Source organism: Drosophila mauritiana, unplaced genomic scaffold (assembly GCF_004382145.1).
Source record: "Drosophila mauritiana strain mau12 unplaced genomic scaffold, ASM438214v1 Y_21, whole genome shotgun sequence".
Classification (NCBI taxonomy): Eukaryota; Metazoa; Arthropoda; class Insecta; order Diptera; family Drosophilidae; genus Drosophila; species Drosophila mauritiana.
The window spans coordinates 393,090-399,845 of NW_022881567.1; the positions used below are offsets into that span (position 1 = coordinate 393,090).

At 39.5% G+C, this 6,756-nt stretch overlaps 1 pseudogene; it reads right to left on the reverse strand.

Moving 5' to 3' along the window:
- Positions 1-445: 445 nt before the first annotated feature.
- LOC117150019 lies at positions 446-990 on the reverse strand (annotated as a pseudogene).
- Positions 991-6,756: the final 5,766 nt, after the last annotated feature.

Here is a 6,756-nt window from a genome sequence, read left to right on the forward strand (position 1 = left end):
TTATATTATAATCATTATATTGATATTATTATATTATTATGATTTTTATATTATTATTATTGATATTATTATTTATATTATATTTTCAACCCAGTTCCTAGAGATCTTCTGAAAGAAAAATGTCCCCTTTTCTCGTACACTGTTCTCAAAGCAAAATAACCGCGGCGAGCTAAATTTTTATCGCATGCAAAATTGAAAAAAAAAGAAACGAAAGAGAAATAAGCAAACATATACACACGCATTGCATATTTTCTGCCCACAACTTTTGTTAAGTTCAAATTGGTTTAGGTTTAGGCTTGTTTTATGCATGTGTTGCTATAAAATTATTATTTTAATTACAATAGGTGGCGCAATTCAATTGTTTAGCTCGCTGGGATTAAACAATAATCATACAATATAGGGGAATCCATGAGCGCTTCGGTAAAAAGAAATTAGATATAAAATCGCACTGATCGAAGACAGGTATTTTTGTCAGCGTTTTTAAACATAAATTTAAGACTTTCAAAATTGTAACTAAGCATCTGATAAAAATGTATATGTGTGTAGAAGGTATGCATGAGTATAGGTTCCGTTTTATTGGGGGATCCATCTAGCATTTCTCCTCCTCCAGACCGTGTTTGAAGGACATGAGCACGGGCACGCTGTCGCCGTTGATTTTGCGGTATTCCACCAAGGCCACCATGCCGTCGCAGTCCATGGATTCGCCGGTGAAGAACTGCAGCTCCTTGAAGCGGCCGAGGATGTCCTTCATGGCCTTGTTCATGTTGGTCTTGAAGATGTCGACCTGGTCAGGCGACTTCTCCTCCAGCTTGGCCAGCACCTTCTTCATGTAGTCCTTCAGGTAGAGGGTGTACAACTTCTTCTCGCCGAAGGCGAAGCGCTCCGTCAGTCGGTGGTTAAGCACAACTCCAGCCTGATATCGTCACGCTGACGGGTGATCAGCTTGCCGTACACCTCGTAGATCACATCAGCCACCAAACGGTGGCCCAAGTTTTACTTGGACTGAACAAATGAATAATGATACTCTTGACTTTACTGACGTGACCGATCAGGTCGTCGTGCCCGAATACAGAAATAATTTAGTGGACTTTGAAAGGATGCCTGATATCGTAAAATCGATCAGGGAATTTGGAAAAAGTCTTGGAAAAAGAGCGTTGATAGAATCATGGAGACTTATGACCTAATATTATTTTATTTTTTTATTTTTTTTTTGCACTGCTCCCACGGCCACACCTTCCGCCCAACCGACCGAGGGGCGCTGACGTGCATCGTACGGCTCGATTCGCGAGAAGATAGACGCGAAAATATAACAGAGACGAAGAAATGAACATAAAGTAATAAATAATGTAACTAAATAACAAAACTCTAATAAATATTATTGTTAGTAGGATCTAATTATGTACTAAAAAAGTTAAAATGGATTGCTTTAAGAGTGTTGGGGTGCTGGTCCTGGAAAATTCCTAGTTTGCTGAAAAAAAAGACCACTCGAAAAAACACTCGAAGACTTGTAGAATTAGCGCGGGCGCGACCGGGCGTATGTTTTATTGATCGTGGTTAGTTTTACACTAAAGCTTATTCTAATGCGTTGGGTTCTCCCAAGCGCAGCGGAGACTCCTCGGAGACTCTGTGGTGAAGAGCGGGAGAGCGTAAGAGGGAGTGGAGAACGTAAGAGCGTAAGAACGTAAGACAGTCCAAACCCCGTAACTTGAACAAAGAGCGGCAGAGAGTCAAGATTACAGATAATAGGATAAAGTCTATTATAGTAAGAACATAATACTCTGTAAGGGTCATGCAACTCATAGTTAGATCTACAATGATTTAAGATAAGTGGTATATAGTTTATAGTGAATCTACTTGAAACCGAGAAGTTAAGCCGACTAATCAAGTCGGGACTCTCAACATCACCACGAATAAGCTTACAAATAAAGACTGCTGCAAGCATAGTTCTACGGTTAGCTAGGGATGGGAAATTAATTAAAAGTAGTCTACTGGAATAAGGAGGTAATATATTGTTTGCATCCCAATTTAGGCGCCGCAAGGCAAAAAGAAAGAAGTTTTTTTGGACCGATTCAATGCGGTGCGGGTGGACTACATACTCAAGAATCGGACGGACTAACGAAATAAATAAGGTTTTAGACATGTAAGGATCAAATTCCTTAGACCACTTTTTTATAAAACCAAGCACACTCCTGGCCTTATTGACAATAGTCGAAATATGGTCAGAAAATTTTAGTTTAGGGTCCAGAAGAACTCCAAGATCATCAACCCGTGTTATTCTGTCTAAAGGGCAGCCACTTAGAGTGTAAGTCGTGCGTATTGGGTTGATACGACAAAAGGTCATAATTTTCCACAAAAGGTCATAATTTTACACTTAGAGCCATTTAAGTTTAATATGTTATCACGGCACCATATTTGAAAGCTGTAAGTCCAAAAGGCGCGAACTGTCCTTGTGCTGAAGGCATAATTTAACATCGTCTGCGTACATAAGTACACGCGAATGTTTTATTACTAAGGGGAGGTCGTTAATGAATGAGGTAAAAAGAAGCGGACCAAGGTGGCTCCCTTGTGGGACACCGGATGTGACTCGGAGAATACAAGACAGAGAATTTTTAAAGAGGACTTTTTGCGTCCTGCCATTCAGATAGCTTGAAATCCAATTTAGAAGATCAACAGGGAAACCTAATAGATCAAGTTTTCTTACTAGAAGGTAAGAGAAAGTCAGTGTAGATGACATCTGTTTGAAGATTATTTTTGAAACCCTATATTACGAAAGAAGTTAGCTCCAAGAGGTGTGGGAGTCGAGCCAAAATGGCAACCTTATATGTGCTATCGCAAATTCAAATCCTGGCAAAATTGAATATTGCCCTATAAAATACCACAAAATACTCGAGTAGGATTGTAGCAAGCTACGGTCACACTTGATTTGCATACTTACGTTCTCTTTTCGGGAAGGCGTGATCGAGGTCAGTTTAACTTGATGCAAAGTCCCTGATTATAAATCCACGAGCATCGTGTAGACCGGATAAGAGTTTTTCAAGGCAAATACTGCCAAGTGATAGTTTAAATCGTGATCTAACTTTAACTGCGCCGCTGCCGGTCCCACATTTGGAGGTAGAAGTCTTAGTGGCCGCGTCGCCAAGGCGGCTTGCTTTGTTTTTCGCCCTCAACTTTTGACCACGTGTGAAATTTACTGTGGCTTCATCGATCGCAGAAAGATTCACAACTGCTTGCATCAGGAGCACCCACCGCGTGCAGCGGAAAGCTGCCGACCAAATGCAGATCGCAGGTCACCCCCCGAGTTGGCGTTCTTTTTCTACTCTTCATCGCCGCAAGCAAGGAGCAGATCGCCGTGCACCCATTTTATGCACACATCAGTTTGGTGTGCATCTTTTATTTGTTTTCATCGCACACATCGAATCAGCGTCAATTCTTCTTCATCCGTGCGCATTCCGAGAATATTTGTGCACAACACGAGCCCCAGGCTGCTGGTTTTACCTGAAGCAGTCTTGAGTATCTTTAGAATAGTTTTTCATATATGTGTTAATTTTGCCTAAAAATATTTACTTATAAACCTCTACGATTCTAATTTAGCTTAACTTGTGGGAGATCTGACGATTCTAATTTAGCTTAACTTGTGGAAGATCTGACAAATATATATAGTAAAATGGTTTTTGTTTTGAGTCGAATAAATGATCCGTATTTGAACTAAGATCAACGCCGAAATAAATAAAAACTCAGAATGAATCCGCTTTGCGTTTTTATTGATTGAATATCAGCTTTAGACTGAAACAGTTGGTGTGAAAAAATCTTGGCACTTGGCTATGTGCCTGCCTAGTGGCAGGGTTCTGATATCGGCTTGAGTGGATGCGCAATATCGAGTAATGTTTGTTTATTTAACGAGGAATCGATACGGCGGACCACCGCGGTCGGACTTTTGTATAAGTGAATTATGAAGAGGAATAATTACGTTACTATATATGTGATTTTCCCAATTTATATTAATACATACAGCAGATCATCAATAGTCATCAGGCCTGCTGACATCGATGGAAAGTGCGTAAGTACGGCATAGCGTGAACAAACAAATATAATAAAAACACACATGCATATATAAAGTCTGATATTCCTAAATAGTGTGCTAAAATACCTTGCCTTAATTAATCGTACATCTAGATCTCTTAATTTAAAGAAGTTTTAAGTTTAAATATCAATTAATCATACATAATTCTAATGTAAAGTAAGCCAAACAAACAAAAGTAGTAATGTAAACTTAAATACCAATATTTGCATTCCTATCTTTATTATTTTTCCTTTATTTTGTCGTGGATAAGCAAAAATACTCAATAAGAGATTTCCTTAACTTAAATAACGTAATTTTTAGTTTAAGGATTAGGCTTAGGAAAATGTATCGAAATAGTATTTTTATCTTCAATTATATGGGGTCGAAAATGAACTAATCTGATGTCTTGTTGGGCACCAAAGGGTATGTAAAGCAGAGGTTGTAAAAGGGCGGAGTCCGAATGCATTTCACAGGTAGGGTGGGTATAGAATAAGGCCAATAACATCTGGGCCTCATCTTCAATAGGTACACTTTCTTGTCTGGTTCTTAACCGTTTGGTTATCGTTTTGCATCTATCGTATTTTTGTCTACAGTATTGTAGCTGTGAGACTCTTGTTCATCTCAACACAAAACCAACGCCCATTTTCCCTGAGCATGCCGGTCAAAATAGTAGACAGAGTGTGTTGAGGTGGACAACGCTCTATGAGTGTGCTCGTTACAGAGGTTAGTGGTTGTTGATCCGCGTTTCATAAAACCGTGCTGACACGGTGATATGATTGATCTACAAAGGTGCTGCAAATGAGGAGTGATTCCCGGCGCCAAGGCAACATGTGTCTAACTTCGGTACATTAATGAAGTGTTGGTCCAATTGGGAGACAACAAGATTTTTTCAGTGCTCGATCTGAAAAGTGGGTTTAATCAGATTCTTTTAAAGGAATCTAATATTGAAAAGACCGCCTTCTCAATCAATAATAGAAAATACGAGATAACACGACTCTCATTCGGTCTGAAAAATGCACCGTCTATTTTCCAGCGCGCACTGGTTATCCATCTTTAGTAAAGGTGATGAAACACACTACCAGAACCTTGACACCATTTTCAGAACTCTTCAGCAAAGCCAATATGAAATGTCAGCTTGATAAATACGAGTTCATGAATAGAAAAGTGGAGTTCCTAAGCTTCATCGTGACCGACAAGGGCATTGAAACCAGCCCAACTCCAAGAACACTCAAAAAACTGAGATCATTCTTGGAATTATCCAAATATTACAGGAGATTTATTCCTAACTACGCTAAGATAGCAAAACCACTTAGCTCGCTTTTGAGAGGGGAGGATGGTCGAATTTCCAAGACATTATCGTCAAAAAAATCCCTCTCCCTAATTAGCGAAGCAATAGAAGCCTTTAATAAATTGAAGAGCAGCTCGGTTTCTCCAGACGTAATACTCCACTACCCGGACATTAAAAAAGAATTTAACCTAACAACGGATGCTTCCAATTTCGCAGTAGGCGCTGTACTTTCACAAGAGAACAGACCCATCTCATTTTATCGAGAACACTCTCGAAGGCGGAAGAAAATTATGCCACGAATGAGAAGGAAATGTTAGCCATTATCTGGGCTCTAAAAAGCCTTTGACCCATTCTCTCAGTAGGTTGAATGGGAATGCGGGGATTAAAAGATGGAAAGCATACCTTGAGGAATATGACTACGAGATTACTTAGCGTTGAGGCCCCGATAAATGCATTTAAAAATCAAATTTTCTTCACGAAGTCCGAGCCAGAGCATAACTTATTTAGCATTCCATTCCCGACATTCCAAAGGTATTTAGTAGATCATAAATTGTTCACAGCTGATAGTCTCTTGTCAGATTTGAAGGAATATCATACCATCCGTGATTAATGGAATTTTCACATCTGAGGATATAATGGGGAAAATACAAATTCTCTACCCCATCCATTTTCAGGGTTTCAAGATTAGATTCTGTCAAACTAAAGTCAAAGACCTTGTTAACGAAGCCGAACAAGAGGAAGAAATACTTAGGACACATAACAGAGCACACAGAAATGCTATGGAAAATAAAGATCAGTTGTCCGAAATAGTATACTTTCCTAAAATGAGGAAAAAAGTGTCGACTATCGAGAGTAGTGTTTGGTGTGTAAGATTGCTAAATATGACAGACATCCCACGTATCCAGAAATAAAGGAAACTCCCTTGGCAGAATGCTCCGGACAAATTATTCATATTGACATCTACTCAACAGAACGACAACTGGTGCTCACGGCGATTGATAAATTTTCCAAACTGGCCAAGGGAAAAGTTATCAAATCCAAAGCTGTAGAAGACATTAGGAAAGCCTTAAGAGATATGGTGTTTTATTATGGAGTGCCCAAATTAATAGTAATGGACAACTCAGCCTGTGTCAAATTCATGTTGACAGACCAGCTGGGTATTGAGCTCTATAAAGCACCTCCGTATAAGAGTACGGTAAATGGACAGATAGAGAGATTTCACTCCACACTCTCTGAAATAATGAGATGTTTGAAAGGAGATGGAACACATAAGGGCTTCGAGGAACTTCTCGATAGAGCCATCTATGAATATAACTACACTGTCCATTCTGTCACAAAAAAACGACCTCTAGAGGTGTTCTTCGGCAAGGTAGCTACCGTAGCTCCAGAAAAATACGAACAAGCTAGA